Source organism: Triturus cristatus, chromosome 5_1 (genome assembly GCF_964204655.1).
Source record: "Triturus cristatus chromosome 5_1, aTriCri1.1, whole genome shotgun sequence".
Lineage (NCBI taxonomy): Eukaryota > Metazoa > Chordata > Amphibia > Caudata > Salamandridae > Triturus > Triturus cristatus.
Window position 1 is genome coordinate 134,904,867 of NC_140587.1, and position 19,738 is coordinate 134,924,604.

Here is a 19,738-nt window from a genome sequence, read left to right on the forward strand (position 1 = left end):
CACTTATTAAAAGGTGCTCCCGGTGCAAGCAATGAAAGTGCGCCCCATTACGGTGAATGTGCTGCTCCCAGGGCAGCAGTGAATCCACGCTGCCACCAGGCAGCGCATTCATGTGAAAACACGGAGCAGCTGCTTGCAGTTGCTCTGTGTTTTTACAGTGCAGACAGCACACATTTGCACTTTAACGGGGGATTAGAGATTCCCTTGCAGGTGGGTGCAGTCAGTGACTGCACCCTCCTGCAAGGGGATGTCTGGGGGGTCCATAAAACCCCCTTCAACACCTCCAGAGTGCTACTTTTAGGGGGCTCACTCACAGTGCTCCAGCTTTTAAATAGTGCACTGTCCGTCTTTGCCTCTGTTCCTGCGTCGGTAATATGCAAAAAGAACTATTGATGGACATAATGCAGAACAATGTCATACATTCACCTCAGTACAGAGATCTGGGCCTAAATCCATCGTTTTTTTCCTCACCATGCCATTCCAGTTTGGACCCAGCCATATGCAAATTAGTCCTGAACCTGCACCCAATGGGAACAGTCCAGCCCGAACCGCCAGGCCAGGTCCTTCCTGGACTGGAAACAAGCATCCTAGGATTGGTTTTGGGGTTTCACCCCTCTTTAGCCACGATAGCTTGATTCCAGGGGCATGGAGAGCACGGGACTCACGTCTGAGCATATCCATCCCACTCGGTGTGACAAATGCAAAAAGAACTATTGATGGACAGAATGCAGAACAATGTCATACATTCACCCCAGTAAAGAGATCTGGGCCTAAATCCATCATTTTTTGCTCACCATGCCATTCCAGTTTGGACCCAGCCATATGCAAATCAGTCCTGACACTGCGCCCAATGGGAACAGTCCAGCCCGAACTACTAGGCCAGGTCCTTCCTGGACTGGAAACAAGCATCCTAGGACCGGTTTTGGGGTTTCACCCCTCTTCAGCCAGGATAGCTTGATTCCAGTGGCATAGAGAGCACGGGACTCACGTCTGAGCATACCCGTCCCACTCGGGGTGACAAATGCAAAAAGAACTATTGATGGACAGAATGCAGAACAATGTCATACATTCACCCCAGTACAGAGATCTGGGCCTAAATCCATCGTTTTTTTGCTCACCATGCCATTCCAGTTTGGACCCAGTCATATGCACATCCGTCCTGACCCTGCACCCAATGGGAGCAGTGCAACCCGAACTTCCAGGCCAGGTCCTTCCTGGACTGGGAACAAGCATCCTAGGACCAGTTTCAGGGTTTCACTCCTCTTCAGCCAGGATAGCTTGATTCCAGTGGCATGGAGAGCACAGGACTCACGTCTAAGCATACCCGTCCCCCTTGGGGTGACAAATGCAAAAAAAACTATTGATGGACAGAATGCAGAACAATGTCATACATTCACCCCAGTACAGAGATCTGGGCTTAAATCCATCGTTTTTTTGCTCACCATACCATTCCAGTTTGGACCCAGCCATATGCACATCAGTCCTGACCCTGCACCCAATGGGAACAGTCCAACCCGAACTGCCAGGCCAGGCCCTTCCTGGACTGGGAACAAGCATCCTAGGACCAGTTTCGGGGTTTAAACCTCTCTTCAGCCAGGATAGCTTGATTCCAGTGGCATGGAGAGCACAGGACTCACATCTGAGCATACCCGTCCCCCTTGGGGTGACAAATGCAAAAAGAACTATTGATGGACAGAATGCAGAACAATGTCACACATTCACCCCAGTACAGAGATCTGGGCTTAAATCCATCGTTTTTTTGCTCACCATGCCATTCCAGTTTGAAATGAATGAAATGAAATGAAATGAAAATAAATTTATTGAGCGCGATTGCTGCCCGGGGGCGTCCAAGCGCTAAGTTGTACTGAGGCGGAGTGACCAGGAGCGGAAGGATTAAGACACGAAGGATTTAGCAAACAGTAGTGTCTTCAGGTTTTTCCGGAATGAAAGCAGATTTGGATTAGATCGGAGTGAGAGGGGAAGGGCGTTCCAGAGTTTGGCAGTGTTTAGAGAGAACAGCCTGCCACCCGACCTGGCTCTCTTCACTCTGGGAACAACAGCCAAGAAGGCTTCCATCGACCTAAGATTCCTGTTTGGGTGATAGGGGATGACAAGGTCGTTGTTAATGGGTGGGCCTGTTTTCCAAAAGGCGTGATGTGCCATGCATAACGCCTTGAATGCTACTCTCTGCCTCACTGGCAGCCAGTGGAGACTCTTCAGGGCCGGTCTGGCTGACTGGGATCGTGGAATCTGTAGCAGGGTGCGTGCTGCACAGTTTTGCACGATCTGTAATTTCCGGAGGGTCATTTCGGGAGCCTCCACATACAGGGCATTGTTCGAGTCCAGACGAGACTGAATGAGGCCCTGTACCGCCACCTTTCTAGCTTCTAGCGGTAGAAGTGGAAGGATCTTTCTAAGAATTCTTAGTAGGCCAAAGCATGTGGCGGACAGCTTCATGGCCTGGTTGGTAAATGAGAGTTTGTTATCCAGCCACACTCCTAGGCTTTTAACACTTTCCTTGGGGGTGGGAGGGGGACCCAGAGTACAGGGCCATAGAGAGGTGAAAGGTACTGGGGAGGTTGGGCCTAGGAGCATTAGCTCCGTCTTGTCCCCATTCAGTTTTAGGGAGGAGGAGGTCATCCATCCCTTGACATCCTCTAAGCATTTTAGCAGATCTGCCGGGCATTGCCTGTTATTGCCCGCGGCCAATGAGACCACTAGTTGCGTGTCGTCGGCGTATGACACAATTTTGATGCCATACGGTTCGACGACACCCGCCAGCGGCCTCATGTATACGTTGAACAGCACAGGGCTCAGGGAAGAGCCCTGTGGTACTCCGCAGCTGAGGGTTTTCCTAGAGGACATTATCTCGTCATCAAAGATCCGAAAGGATCTCTCAGACAGGAAAGACTCAAACCACCTTAGTGCGTCGCCAGATACTCCGATGTCATGGAGGCGGTTCAGCAAGGTGTTATAGCTGACCGTATCGAATGCGGCACTTAGATCAAGGAGGATCACTGCCACTGATCCCCCCTGATCCAGTACCCTTCGAGATTCTTCTGTGACTGCTAGCAAGGCGGTTTCAGTACCGTGCTTCGGTCTGAAGCCTGTCTGCGATGTGTGTAGCAGAGAATGGTTCTCTAGGAACTGAACGAGTTGGGCGTTTATAAACTTCTCCAGAACCTTGCTGACCCAAGGGAGAAGTGAGATGGGGCGGTAGCTCGCAAGATCATCGGGATCTAGGCTAGGTTTTTTTAGCAGCGCCCGCACCATGGCTTGCTTCCATGTCGTGGGGACTACGCATGCAGAGATGGACGAGTTGAGAAGTTCCAGTATTATTGGCAAGGTGGTTTTAGATGCCTGCAGCAGGACATCTGGGGGAGCAGGGTCACATGGGGAGCCTGATTTAACTTGGCGGGCCACCTTGTCTAAGGTGTCGAGATCCAAAAGAGGGAAGTGCTCAAGGGAGGGCTGCTCGGGAGGAAGGTGCGGTCTGGGAAGAGGTGAGGCAGTCGCGTCCCGGTTTGTGGCTACTGTTGGGAATGTAGAGTAGATTTTTACGACTTTGTCATGGAAAAAGTTAGCAAGCTCATTACATTGGTCCTGGGTTTTATTAGGCGGGGTTGCCGTATTGGGGCTGGTGCATAGCTTTATTATACTAAAGATTTCCTTAGGCTTAGATTTAGCTTCAAGAATTTTATCTGAGTAGTAGGTTGCCTGTGCGAGCCTAATTCCTTTTTTGTAAGCTTTAATCGCCTCTTTGTAGGCGGCCTTTTTGTCCGGAAGGAAGTCTAGTCGCCAGGCTCTCTCTTGTTGCCTGCAACGGCGTTTTAGTTCCCTCAGGGAGTCTGAGAACCAGGGTGCAGATTTGTGTGCTTTCTTTGAGGAAGATCTGCGAAGAGGGAGGATCGAATCCAATGAATTTGTAATCCAGTCTACAAAATTTCTATTTGCCACATTAGGATCTGGGCAGGGTAGTGGACGAGTAGCGTCCAGATTGTGTGACCAGGCATCCAAGGGGAGCTTTTTCCAATTTCTTCTAGTAGTGACTTGGAGTGGCAACTGGGGGACTTTTTGTGTGGTCCAGGAAAACGGGACCAGAAAGTGGTCTGACCATGGGATGGGGATAGGTAGGTCGGCCGTCAGACCCGGGCAGTTGCTGAATATGGGGTCCAGTAAATTGCCCTTTTCGTGGGTTGGAGCTAACACCAGCTGGGACATTTGAAGAGCTCCAAGGTCCTCTGTTAGTTCTTTAGCGAGTTGGTCTGAGGGGGAGTTGAAGTGGAAATTAAGGTCCCCTAGGACCGTGTGGTTGGCCGAAGCCATAATTCTTTCTGCTATAATCTCTGGAAGAGATCTGTGGAACATTTTTGGTTGTTCTGGGGGGCGATAAATAAGGGTGCCGGAAAAAGAGCTATTAGCATTCATCTCAATGCAGAATGCTATGCTCTCACACTCAGGAATGGTTTCTGTTGAGGTGCGGCACTGGTACTGGGTCTTCAATATGATCGCCAGACCTCCCCCTCTCCCTTCCGATCTGTCTAACCGGACAATGTGATACCCTGAAGGTAGAGCTAGTACTACGTCTGGCTCAGAGTGCGCAGTGAGCCACGTCTCCGTCAGGAAAAGTGCGTCTGGTTTTTGTTCCTCTAGCAGCATAGCAATCTGCGTGCTATGTTTGGGTAGGGAGCGGCAATTTAGGGCAAACATGCGGTATGTTTGTACTAAAATAGACATAGAGGGGTGGCGGAAGGAATATTTACAGAGCAGGCATTGAGTAGGAAGCTCTGTAGGGGCGTAGATATGGGTACAGTGAGCACCAACTCCACTGCCTATGCTACGAAGGGCCGCCGAGGGATAAGTCCTGACCAGAAGAGAGTGGGGATCAGGGTTTATGGCCCCTGGCCCCGTCTGGTCGCGGACGGGCGCAGACGGGCTTGCCTTAGGCGCGCCTTCGGCGCGCAAACGTCGCGCCCGCTGCGCTCGTCCGCTGCGCTTCCGACCGAGACACATGATATATAGTCGGTCGTCAGGACGTTGGAGGGGGCGTGGCCAGCAGAGGGGGCGTGTCTCGTGACGCGTCTCGCCCTCGTGAGTTGGCGAGTAAATTCAAGGGTGTCGTTGCAGCGTGAGTCCGCTGTTCAGGGGGCCAAAAGTGCAAGTGGAAAGGTATTTAAAATCACAGTATCACAACAATTTTAAAAGATAATGTCCTAGCACTCCCGGCTTCCGCCTCAGGAGTCCGATGTTAAATGCGACGCCAGGGCATTTGGCGCGCTATTTATACCGCTTGGTGAGGGGGCGTGGCCAGCAGAGGGGGCGTGTCTCGTGACGCGTCTCGCCCTCGTGAGTTGGCGAGTAAATTCAAGGGTGTCGTTGCAGCGTGAGTCCGCTGTTCAGGGGGCCAAAAGTGCAAGTGGAAAGGTATTTAAAATCACAGTATCACAACAATTTTAAAAGATAATGTCCTAGCACTCCCGGCTTCCGCCTCAGGAGTCCGATGTTAAATGCGACGCCAGGGCATTTGGCGCGCTGTTTATACCGCTTGGTGAGGGGGCGTGGCCAGCAGAGGGGGCGTGTCTCGTGACGCGTCTCGCCCTCGTGAGTTGGCGAGTAAATTCAAGGGTGTCGTTGCAGCGTGAGTCCGCTGTTCAGGGGGCCAAAAGTGCAAGTGGAAAGGTATTTAAAATCACAGTATCACAACAATTTTAAAAGATAATGTCCTAGCACTCCCGGCTTCCGCCTCAGGAGTCCGATGTTAAATGCGACGCCAGGGCATTTGGCGCGCTATTTATACCGCTTGGTGAGGGGGCGTGGCCAGCAGAGGGGGCGTGTCTCGTGACGCGTCTCGCCCTCGTGAGTTGGCGAGTAAATTCAAGGGTGTCGTTGCAGCGTGAGTCCGCTGTTCAGGGGGCCAAAAGTGCAAGTGGAAAGGTATTTAAAATCACAGTATCACAACAATTTTAAAAGATAATGTCCTAGCACTCCCGGCTTCCGCCTCAGGAGTCCGATGTTAAATGCGACGCCAGGGCATTTGGCGCGCTATTTATACCGCTTGGTGAGGGGGCGTGGCCAGCAGAGGGGGCGTGTCTCGTGACGCGTCTCGCCCTCGTGAGTTGGCGAGTAAATTCAAGGGTGTCGTTGCAGCGTGAGTCCGCTGTTCAGGGGGCCAAAAGTGCAAGTGGAAAGGTATTTAAAATCACAGTATCACAACAATTTTAAAAGATAATGTCCTAGCACTCCCGGCTTCCGCCTCAGGAGTCCGATGTTAAATGCGACGCCAGGGCATTTGGCGCGCTATTTATACCGCTTGGTGAGGGGGCGTGGCCAGCAGAGGGGGCGTGTCTCGTGACGCGTCTCGCCCTCGTGAGTTGGCGAGTAAATTCAAGGGTGTCGTTGCAGCGTGAGTCCGCTGTTCAGGGGGCCAAAAGTGCAAGTGGAAAGGTATTTAAAATCACAGTATCACAACAATTTTAAAAGATAATGTCCTAGCACTCCCGGCTTCCGCCTCAGGAGTCCGATGTTAAATGCGACGCCAGGGCATTTGGCGCGCTATTTATACCGCTTGGTGAGGGGGCGTGGCCAGCAGAGGGGGCGTGTCTCGTGACGCGTCTCGCCCTCGTGAGTTGGCGAGTAAATTCAAGGGTGTCGTTGCAGCGTGAGTCCGCTGTTCAGGGGGCCAAAAGTGCAAGTGGAAAGGTATTTAAAATCACAGTATCACAACAATTTTAAAAGATAATGTCCTAGCACTCCCGGCTTCCGCCTCAGGAGTCCGATGTTAAATGCGACGCCAGGGCATTTGGCGCGCTATTTATACCGCTTGGTGAGGGGGCGTGGCCAGCAGAGGGGGCGTGTCTCGTGACGCGTCTCGCCCTCGTGAGTTGGCGAGTAAATTCAAGGGTGTCGTTGCAGCGTGAGTCCGCTGTTCAGGGGGCCAAAAGTGCAAGTGGAAAGGTATTTAAAATCACAGTATCACAACAATTTTAAAAGATAATGTCCTAGCACTCCCGGCTTCCGCCTCAGGAGTCCGATGTTAAAATGTTTGGACTCATCCATATGCAAATCAGTCCTGACCCTGCACCCAATGGGAGCAGTGCAGCCCGAACTTCCAGGCCAGGTCCTTCCTGGCTGGAAACAAGCATCCTAAGACCGGTTTCGGGGTTTCACTCCTCTTCAGCCAGGATAGCTTGATTCCAGTGGCATGGAGAGCACAGGACTCACGTCTGAGCATACCCGTCCCCCTTGGGGTGGCAAATGCAAAAAGAACTATTGATGGACAGAATGCAGAACAATGTCATACATTCACCCAGTACAGAGATCTGGGCTTAAATCCATCGTTTTTTTGCTCACCATGCCATTCCAGTTTGGACTCATCCATATGCAAATCAGTCCTGACCCTGCACCCAATGGGAGCAGTGCAGCCCGAACTGCCAGGCCAGGTCCTTCCTGGACTGGAAACAAGCATCCTAGGACCGGTTTTGGGGTGTTACTCCTCTTCAGCCAGGATAGCTTGATTCCAGTGGCATAGAGAGCACAGGACTCACGTCTGAGCATACCCGTCCCACTCGGGGTGACAAATGCAAAAACAACAGTTGATGGACAGAATGCAGAAGAATGTAATGCAGCTAGCACCACCCACTGCCCCTGTTGGAGCTGCCAAATGCCAATACCAACACAACTCTAATCAGCGCCCTCCTACAAGTCTATCTAGTTGGACTATTCCAGGGTGCCCAACACTGTCATTATTTATTTTAAAATGATGTTTTAATTGTTAAACATGCTGCTGATGTGCTAACCTCAAAAATAAACAAAGGCTTCTACCATGAGGTGGACTTTTGAGTGTCACTGTTGAACATTAAGCGCTGGTGCTGAGCACCAGCAAACACTGACTCAAATTAAGCACTGCTCTTTAGACAGCCGATGACCAGAGACATAGTGGAATTTTTCGGTCAGATCCCGGTACTACTCTTAGCCCTTATGTTTGACCAGTATCCTAGCCTCCCACCCCCTGTTTTCTAACTTACTGCCCACAATCTTCTGATTAACCCTCTACAACAATACTGCAGCAGTATGTTACACGTGAGTGTGCATGCCTACAGTGCTTTACGCTTCACAAGGCAATGTCATCCCTGTTTTATGATTCACGATGTTGTCAACATGCTCAGCTAATGTTCTGTTGGAAAACTGGGAGCTTAAATTAGAATGTAATTTTCAATGTGCCACCTTGTGCCTCATCAAGCTTCTGACCATGCCATTTCTCATGTCCATCCCCCAGCAAGAACCCGCCACACTCAAATACGTTCCACCTCAGCCCTTCCACAAATTAGGAGAGATCTACATTCCCACTTACTATCTTCAGATTTACCTGATAACTAGAAAATACAAAGTTAATCAATATATCTTTAAAAAATGTATATCTGCGACTGACACTGTCATGATGATACATTGTCGTTCGTCATCCACCAATCAATACCACGTCATATATCTATCCATCCTAAGACTTCTGTGCACACATTTTACCAAAAGAAATATTGCACTACAATACAATGCAAGTATGTTAAGCACTTTTTCTATAAAGAATGTAATTATAAGCACATGGCTCTCTGATGCTTGCTTCATTGTTCAACACGTGTGTTCATTTTTTCATGGAATACTTGTGACAAATACATCTATTGCGAATACATTTACCACAGGAGACAATCATTTCTTCATGTGTGTCCTTTGTGGTCTTCTTCTTTGGTTAGGCGGGGTGGTCTTGTCCAGTTCGGCTAGAGGATGAATGCTTTGTCATAGTCCCTGTACAAACCATGAGCGCTATACAAAGTTATGCTTAGCGCTATATAAAATGCATTCGACACTAGGCACTCGTTTCTGGAGGAGACTGGTGAGGCTGGAACGAAGATTGTGGGCAACCTGGAAATGAATCGGGGACTGGCAGTAAGTTAGAAAACAGGGGGTGGGAGGCTAGGATACTGGCCAAACATCAGGGCTAAGAGTGGTACCTGTACCTGACCGAAAAATCCCACCATGTCTCTGGTCATCGGCTGTCTAAAGAGCAGTGCTTAATTTGAGTCAGTGTTTGCCGGTGCTCAGCACCAGCGCTTAATGTTCAACAGTGACACTCAAGAGTCCACCTCATGGTGGAAGCCTTTGTTTATTTTTGAGGTTAGCACATCAGCAGCATGTTTAACAATTAAAACATCATTTTAAAATAAATAATACTAGCACATCCATGCCACTCTTGACAGTGTTGGGCACCCTGGAATAGTCCAACTAGTTAGACTTGTAGGAGGGCGCTGATTAGAGTTGTGTTGGTATTGGCATTTGGCAGCTCCAACAGGGGCAGTGGGTGGTGCTAGCTACAGTGGGGTCCTGAAAAATACCTTGGCCCTGGCACTTAGTACTGCTGCAGAGAGACCCTTCCTGCACACTTTTCTCTTTTCACCTAATTGAGAGCTATACCTGTGTATTCCTGGATCAGTTAGTTTTATTCTTCATTGAGAACACCGAAATGTTACTGAAATAGATGTTGCACCTCTCTGAACAGGCACTGTGTGTTGATAAGGGGGGCAGGCACACTGTTATATCCAGATGGTTTTGATGGATGTAGAAACAGGACATAACCATGTTCAGGAAGGGTTTACTTGTGTGTTCATCCTGCTCATCCAGTTTACAGGAATGCTGTCTTCAGACTCATGCCCAGGATCACAGGTGCAGTCAAGTTAGATAGGATATCAATCAAAGCTTGCACACTTCCGATTGCATGGAGATGATGTGTTAGATCCATTGGACTCACAAAAACAAGGTTCTCCGAAGTCAGTAGATGCATTTATCTTGTGCCTCAAGGCACTGATGCTGAAAGGGACTTGTGTATACTTTTAGTACAGCTCTTTGAAGCATGCCCCACCTACTACCCAAATGAACCCAACATGTTATGGTTGTGATACTGTAGCTGTTCATGGTAAGCAAAGGAAATGAAAGACCCAGTCTTGCCTGGCTTACACACATCAAGTACATAGGAAGAAAAGCAATGTGACCGCAAATGGATAACACAAGAAGAGAATTGTCCAGAGATACATGAATTCCAAATGCATGTTAAAAGAGAAGCCTCCTAGTGGGTCAGGAATGCCGCTCTTGCGACACGTAGAATGATAATAGATCACTGTGCCCAGCTGAAACATTCAGAAGCACACAATGGGCTCAATAAAAAAAGACTTTAAGAGCAGAACACAAACAAAACAGCCCCCTCACAGCTTACATTACCATCAAGAGGATACGCGTTCTTGCCAAATGAAGAGCAATCAAATGAAACGAACATAGGATGTGTCATTACGATCAAAGAGTGAGTCACCGTAATCAAACTCAACTTTGCAAGCATTCTAATGGGCGCATGAGGAACAATAAATTGTCATAGACTCAGACATTACAAACATTTGTCATGGCAACCAATGACTAATGGAGCCATTCAGGTATATCCCTATGGAGGTGGCACAAAATGAACATGCCTTTGGAACTCCAGACCAGTTTGACAGATAAATACCACCTAATGGATATAAGAATCAATGCAGCAAAGGTCTAATAAAACATGAAAATGAAAGCATTGCATTACATGTAGATAAAATCAATACGGTGGTCACAGTATATTTACAAGTGAGTCATATGTAATTTCTAAAATGTTCAATGCATCAAGTCAGATCACAGAGAAAGAGACAAGAATGACACCATGGCTATCCCCAATAATTCCTGCCTTTAAGAAAGGGCAGAGGCCTACTCGGTTTATGTGTAGACATGTGGCAAATTAATAAAGCACTTGAAAAGGAATAGCTGTGTTTATTTTACCATTTTGAAATCTACATTCCCATAGGCAGGCAGGAAAGTAGTTAGTCATCTACAGATCCGTATGTCTGCTTTCACTTCTCTGTTTTTAAGTTGTGCAAACATTCAATCAAATTATCACCTACAAATTGTATGATTTATTTATTCCAGGCAGAGTAACTCATGCTTTCTTATCAAAGAACTAGCACCTTCCAATTTCTTATTTTAGTGTCATGTCATCCATACGATATGAATATTATAATACTACAATCCAGTGTCAAATTCATAACCCTTTCTCCTCCAAGACTTCCAGCCTAAATATTGCCTGGCAAATACAACACAGAATCGGTAAACCGGTCTTTAGTGTATAAATTGAGTTGCTTGCAGACCTTGTTCTATCTTTAAAGCTTCACTTACTACAGTTACCAACTCTGCAAATTCTTCCACCTAGCCACCATGCATTAGTGGATAATTGCCTTTCCTTTCCATTAGAATTAGACGTTTTGCTACCTGCACCTTTCATGCCATAAACTTCACATTGGGTTTCCCTTTGTTGCTTTATCTGAACAAGACCAAATAGGCAAATTTTGAGACTGCATTGAATTTGCCAACCCATAGTACCCTTTAGATGCTTGGCCACACCCTCCAATATGCTTCCAAGCAAGGGCAGGTACAAACCATGTGACTCAAATATGCTGCTGTACCACTATGTCTTAGGCATTCCCCCAACATGCCCTTTCTCATCTTGTGCAATATCTTCAAGATGAGATTCAAACTCTTTAACAATATACAATGAAATATTTAGAATTTGCATTCCTGGATGCCCTCATTTGTATAGAAATATGGCTCACTTTTTGTCATCTGTTAATTGACTTTCCAAAACGTTTCTTGGTAATGCTTTATGCATTATTGATAATAATGACTTTGACGGCCTGTTTTTGTTTTTTGTTTTGTATAGTGCTAACTAGACCTGAAGGTATCAGAGCACTTTACATGTGCACCAATTGCATTACAGATGGGCACATTAATTTTGTTAGGCACGGGGAGATTAAGTGATTTGCCCAGAATCACAGGATGGTGAGCGTCCCTGCCGAGACTCAAAACCGGTTTCCCAGCTTCAAAATCTACCGCTCTAGCCATTAGACCACATCCTCACCCCTCTGGACTTAATATTAACACCATTAATTACACAATAACCCTCTATGCCTTTGCTTCTCCTCCCATACCAAACCATATATTTTCAAAGCAACATCACATCAAAAGGAGGGAGACACAAATAAAATGTTTACTCTTCATTGTAAGGTTCATGAACAAAACACGTCAACATATTTGATCTACTCTCACAAATCACAATGGATCTTGCCTTGATTTCAAAAATATGGCTCAGTAAAGACTCCACTCCCACATGCCATGAAACCATCTTACCTGAATTTAGCATTGTCAACAAATATCTAATTCGCAAAACTTATTCACAAAAATAATACACATTGAAAACTTCCCTATGAACAACTGCAAATACTTGCTGTTCCCCCTAATTTTACTCTTGCGTGTTCCTTCCTCTTCTTATATAGCTCAGATTACTAGAAACCTATAAAGACCCTTGGTCATAAGGGGCGATGTCCTTATTTGGTGACCTGATGCATGACCGCCCTCTCACAGGTAATCAAGATTGGCTTTTCTCTCCATCTGACCCAAGGGCCTATTCCAGCCCCAACTCTGTTCAGCACGCACTTCAAACCCCTATGCGATTTTTTGTGTGTAAATCCTTCGTCTTACACTACCAGTACGCCACTGACTCTCAGAAAGCATTGAGGGTCCTTTAGGGTCCTTTCCCCATGGTTATTTCATGCTTAGCAGAGACACTCAACAGAACACCGACCTAGCTGACACCTCATCACCTGAAATGACTTCCATTCATTGTGGAACTCCTGTTCACCTCAGTCTCACCACTCCTGGTCAGGCCTGGCGGCCTCCAACAGCATGCCCGATTACAAGCTTTCTATCACAGCATGGACCAAGTCTCTGGGCTTCATTATCGACAAACAATTCAGTCTCTACGAACACTTCGACTATACTTTAACTGGTGGCTTGATCTCAAATGAGGCTTATAAAGGGGACGCAACCCCTTCCCTTCTAGGAAGCCTCAAAGCTGCCTTTCAGTCTTTGGTGGTGTCCAGACTCACAAACATTTTCTTGGTGCTTAGCTTGCTTCGGTATGTATATAGCATATTTGTATGTATGTATGTGCATGTATGTATGTATATAGTATTTCTATAGCATGAACCTAGGCAAAAGGCGACAGATCGCTTCTCTGAAAGAAGCCTTACGCTTACATAGACTTCGGGAGCAACAAATTTGACTACATTATCACTTTGCTTACGTGTCTGTGCTGGCTCCCTGCGAGGGCAGAGGTATGGTTAATTCCGCCGGCCTAGAACACAATTTTCTTCATCCGGCTCTACATACTGCAAACTATCAAGGATAGAAATTGAAGTTTTCTAGGGCCACAATCCCTGCACTGCACCAGTGCTCTATGATTGGTGACTGTTATGTTCAAGACAAAGAGGGGCATATTTACAAGCCCCTATCGCCACCATAACATCAGTTTTTTGATGTTGTGGTGGCGATACGGGCTTCACCTCATTTACAGGACAGCGTTAAGCCACTTAAGTAAGTGGCTTAACACTGCCTTGTAAATAAGGCCCTCTTTCAGCCTATACTTAACGTGAAAGGGGAGGGCAATAGGTGTTACGGTGGGCGTTCCACTGCAACACCCATTGATTTTGATGCTGCCCCATATTTACAAGGGTGGCGTAAACATGGGGCAGCATCAAAATTAGGACCAAGGAAAACCGAGGAAAACCTGGTCACAGCAAGGAGAAACGCATTATTTCCCCTTGTTTTTGCTGTTTTTATGTGTGCTGCATTGCGCAGCACACATAAAAACAGCAAAACGCCATGCATGATGTTTATGTGCAGCAAGGTGTCCCTTCCTGCACATAAACAATCATTTTAAAAATGACGAATTGCACAACGCAGCGCACATAGAAGTTACAAATCGCCATTTAAGATTGCTTATGAGCAGAAAGGGGACCTTCCTGCCCGTAAACAACTATTCCCCACAATGCAGGCACCCTTGCACTATGGTGCAAGGGTGCCTGCGTTGGCGCTAGGCAGCTGCATTTAGCACCAGCGCAGGGGGAAATGCAGGGCTGCACCATATTGTTGTAAATATGGTGCAGCCCTGCGTTTCAGAAGTGCTGGAGCGTGGCATCACGTCAAGAAGGCTGACGCCCCAGAGTACCTTGAATCAATATTTTTCAGGCTGAACCCCAAGCATGCTGTCTATCACCTTTCTTCCTTGAAGAGATAGCACCCTCCTTTTCACTCCTCACTTCCTGTCCTCTTCTCCTCCCTAGTGCATCCTCTTTCGCCAGTGGGGCTGAGACGGACAGCTTTCTCCTCCCTGGCCTCTTCTGCATGGATTTGAATTTACTGAACTTTCCTCCACCATATCATGCTTCACTGGTGAAGATTGTGAAGCGTCATCAGTTGTAAATGTAGTATCTTATCCCCTTATCTTCGGTCAGTCAGATTACCTATATTGGCATTGCTTATGTTTTTATTCCTACATATTGCAATTTATTTTCTGTTATTCCTGCAATGTTTTGGTTTGTTTTCTCAAAAAATGTCTTTGGCCAACTTGCCATATAAAGCGCTCTGACACCCCAGGGGCATTGCACGTGCTATATAAAAGTGCTAAATACATTACCTCTCAGAGGGCAGTTCTCTGGAGTATATCTTCTTCAAAGAGACTAGTAAATCTCTTTCCTCCAGACCCCAGCAGCCCGAGTAGTGTCTCCATATACGATGTCCCTCCAAGTGTATGGGAATCTCAGCTCGTCCCAGGTAGTATGTACCGCTGTGGCTAATTTGTTATAAGTGAAAAGGCCCCCAGCGAATCCTTTCCTAAAGTCTGTTTTCTTTTCATGACTCCTGGAGGAAGGGTTTACTTTGAAACATTAAGGGCACTTAATCTCCTGGCTGGGCTGCTGGTGTTAATATCCCTGGTGCCTGACAAATTAATCTCTTCATTTTACTGGGTGGCCCAGGGCAGACTTCGCTGAAAAACAATGAATATATAAGTTTATTTATAATAAAGTCCTCCCAATATCCCTATGTAATGAGAAAGTGCATAAAGAATATATATGAAATTAGAAGGAGCGATGTTTATCTGTCTCACACTTGCAGCTCGAGGGGAGATTTGTGGCTTCACACTTACAAGTGACAACATGTTGTCTCAGCTGCAGACTTAGCACAGAAACATCACACTCTCTCACACAGCGAGAAGTCACGCTCTAACACCTGAACGGCAGGCCGCAATACCTGTGTGTGATTGGACAATGTCTGCGATGCGAAAACAGGGCACTCACAGGCAATAAACCGTGAGCTGCCGTGAGCTGTTGCGCTTCTGAGGTCCCCCTAGAACTGATTTCATGGTAAGCACATTTAGAATTAGTCAGAAGCAAATTATCTCTGTTCATCTGCATTCCACTTTTAAAGATGGCTGCCGTACAGTGTGGCGCGCGCAGCACAGGATGGTGGGTTTGGAGAAGAGGCTGCAATGAAGCATCAATGAAGCATCAATGAAGCATCACTTGTAAATGGTGGGAGTTTACCTTACTTTTAATTTACCTGGACACGCAAAGGCTTACATGTATGTGTATGTAAGGTTGTATGTGTAAATCACCACTAATCCATGAGTTTCCGGAGTAGCTTGCTACTCGCCAAAAAAAGCACTTCAACGCCCCATCAGGGGTAACAAGCGCTATATAAATACAAACCTTTTTTACTCTTCTATCCTTCTGCTATCCTTCCGAATCCAAAGAATTGACTAACCTATCCACCACTTCAATTACTTTCATATTTCACTTTACTAATTCAACACTAATCCTTTATGGGTCCTGGAGTAGCGTTCTACTCGCCGAAAAAGCGCTTCGACGCTTCGTCAGGGGTAGTATGCACAAAATAAATGCAATTACAATACAATAAAATGTGGGTATTTATCAAGCGTGAACCAAGTCGAGGCTAACCGGGTGTTCTACGAAGTGAAAAGCAAAGAAAATTATCAAGGTGGAGGGAAGGGTTGTATGACAAAATATTGTTTACAAAAATATTGTGTCACAAGAACATTATGTTAAAAATATCGAGTTACCCTTATATACTATGTATGTAAACTGCAAAAATATTGAAAAATAATTATATGTGATCAGAAATCTTTACATAACTTCATCTCTAGTCCGATGGTGCCCTGGCAGCAGGCTGTGACGGGCGACACAAACAAAGGGTGGTGGGGCGGTTGGAGGGAATGCAGGAGGTGGAGCGCAGGAAGGCGGATATTAGGAATAATATTTTAAAAATAACAAGAACTTACCTGAAGCCGGCAGCTGCTTCCCGAGTCGCGTCATGCCTCCTGTCCTCTTACTGGTCCCAGCAGCCCCTGGGACAGACTCCCAACCAATGCCCATGCTGCAGAGCAGCGAGGGGATTGGCCTGAGCGGGTTGAAAAGACGCTCAGCTCAGGCCAGGGTCTCTGTGGGGTTTCTCCAGCCCAGCTGTTCAGTGCAGCTGGGCTGGAGAAACTGAAGTGCGCATGTGTGTTTTGGTCGGCCTGAGACAGCCAGCCAAACACATGTGCGCACTTAGGGAGTGCACATAGCACTCCTCCTCCCATACCCTGCCCTGCCGCTCCATGCACAAGCTGGCTCAGAGCTCGCAAATGAAAAATAAAACAACGCTAGCAATCTTTTTTTTTCATTTGCTGGCTCTGGGCCAGGCAGTGGGGCAATGCCCCTCCGCCATTGCGGAGGAGCTGCCGCTTGCAGCAGGAGACAAGGAGCTTCTCTGCAAGGCAAGCAGGGATGCCATCAACAATGGCTTTGTTGATGATGCGGGCAGGGAGGCGGACCCAGTGCAGTGCTCTCAGGGTAGAGCGTCCCTAAATTCCTCAGAATATCATGTGCATAATATTCTCTTATTTGGTGTATCTTTTCTTTTGTTATTTCTAATTGGCTATACTTTTGAAGATGATTCTTAGGACATGATGTTTATGTCAAACTAAATTCTGACACCAACATTCTAGTCCCGCAGCAGCAGAAGAAGCCATGGGCTTTGGCGGCAGTTCTGAAGTTGTTTAGCAGCACAATGGTTTCTCGTTCTTTAGAAGATACAGCTGGGATCAAGTAGTCTTGGTCTTTTTATAAGTGATGCACTATTTCACGGAGAGGTTGATGGTGATGATGAGTCCGAGTGACGTGGCGCTCACTAACAGGTAGAGTTTGAATGCGTTCAGGTTCATGCCGTGGAGCCAGGTTTGGACTAGTTCTCGCTTGTCGCTCTTAGTGAAAAGTAGTAATTCAGTCTCGGTGGGTCGGGTCTCAGATAGGTACATGACATCCAGGTCTGGTTACTATAAAGGAAAGTGCTTGAGTCGCTGAATGTCAAAAGCAGAGGAAACCTTTAAGTAAAGTTGTTTTCGTTGGTGTATTTGTGGGAGGTGATGCTTTGTCGGTGAGTAGTGCTCCGAGAGGGCCCAAGGAGAGCTTGAAGATTACTGTGGACAGGTTGAAGCCCTGGGGTTCTCCCCATGTGCCCGCGATATTCTGGTATCTAGAGATACTCGCGGACAAAGGGGTATGGATTGGATGGGCAAGAGGAGAGCCGGTGTGGTTCCCATTCAAGACCTTAGGATGTGGCTCAGAGGCGGCGTATTCATAATAGCCACTGGGCTCCATCCTTCCAATTATGAACACAGGTAAGAATGTTCTCTCTAATTAAAAAAACGTTTACAGACTTTTAAAAACTTAAGGGAAGGACGTACCGTTACATCGTTTGCTTGCGTTTGGACAATCCAATACACGCTGTATCTCTGCACATGCGCAGGCACAACTCAGTCAGCCTGAAATAATGCAGGCAGACATGCTTTTTTCTTCAGGAAAAGGGGTGGGGGGGAGGTATGAAGGGTTGAATTGTTACTTTTTGGTTGCTTCTTGTACCGGCCAAGCTGGAAATCAGCAGTCACCATCAGCCCTCCGGTTAGCAAGGCTTGCTGTTTACCTCCTGCTGGTTAATGAAGGAGATTGCTTACATTAGGGCCTGCAGCACCCTTGCTACTGAGTAACTGACAAAGACAAGCAGACCCCACAACCTGGTTTGGTGGTAAAAAACAGCTATAATGGTGATCCAGTGCTTCCATCAGGCCCCATTGCCCTGGTGCCACTGCACATGCTGCTCTGTTGATACCTGCTCTCCTGCGTGCAATGGTGGGATGGAAGGAACGAGGTTCTGGAGTGGCAGTCTGCATCCTGGTAGTGCTGTAATCCTGAGCAATGTCAGCTTTTTCATTTGTTTCCAGAACTAGAAGGGTTTTAGAGACTCACAAGTTCAGCAGAAAATGACGGCAAAATGATCCAGAAATAATTCAATCCCTGTTTAATTGTTTGTAGTTTTATTTGTAAAGATACTTTACTGCACCATTGGTATCAATAGTTCTGCTGGTAGGTGTTTATAGGTCGAGCCTAGTGCAGCGCGCATGCGCTGCATTAGCACATGGCCTTTAGAAATCAATCTGCACTTTTCAAGCACTCGTGCTTGTTGTGGCATCCACCTTGCGGGAGTGCGCAGGGGCCATCTGTTTGTAATTAACGTGGCAGCGCGCGCTTGTTTATATTTCTTTACTTTCCCTTCCACTGCCTGCCTCACCCTCGCCCTCCCTGGTCAACCGGTTCCTTTTAAACAACTTTGTGGCTTTTTGATCTCTGCTAATTACTGTGCTACATATCTAGCTGCTGTACTTAAAAGTATCTGCTGGCATATATTTCTGTATAATACATTAAAACAGGGACTGCTCTCTACACACACCATATAAACAAGCAGTCTCTCCTAGCACATGCTGCCTCTTTTCTCAAGTTATAGGAAGGATGAAACTTAAAGTCAGCCCTGCTTTAATTTGAACCCGTGGCTGCTGTGTGCGCACAGATTTCTGGGGCCATCTATTTTTAATTAGCGTGGCCGCACACCCGCTTTTTTATATTTGTTTACTCTCTCGCCCCATTCCTGTCGCACCTTCGCCCTCCCTTGTTAACCGTCTTCTCCTAAACAAGTTTGTGGCTTGTTGATCTCTGCCAATAACTGTGCTACATATCTAGCAGCTGCACTAAAAATAATCGTATTTTGTCTAAAGTATCTGCTAGCATGTATTTTAGTATAATACAGGGGCTGCTCTCTACACACACCATATAAACAAGCGCTCTCTCTTAGCACATACTGCCTCTCTTCTCAAGATATTGCAACAGAATGAATATATTTATAAAACATGTATAAATGTACATCATAAATATTTTTTTTTCCACTCAACTTACTTTAAAGTACTAAAAATGTTCACTAAAAATTCTTGCAATAAAATTTAAACTAACAAACATTTGTCAGTTATTCCTGGACAAACCATTGCCAATATCTTTGGTTACACACTTATAAGGTGCCAAAAAACAACACATATTAGCAATGCCAATAGCTCAAAAATAAAATCTAAACTACCAAGCTCTAATTGAGTGTTTTATGTATGCTAAAAAAATATTACTGCACATTGCTGAGAAGGTACATTTTGTAGTTTTAGCCTTCAGGCTACTTTAGCATTAAAACTAATTGTAAAGCTGTTCCACAATGGCTTTTTAAGCAAAAAAGCTAGAACAAGATTTTTCAGTAGCAGACAATTCATTACTTTGTAGTAGTGTTTAGAAACATAGTTATGCTATAAAAACATTGCCATGGCCAAAACGTATCGCCTTTCAGAACATACACGTATTTAGTTATGCAGCACAATATCCTTGGTGCAACAACATCAACTGTTGCATGGGTAAACACT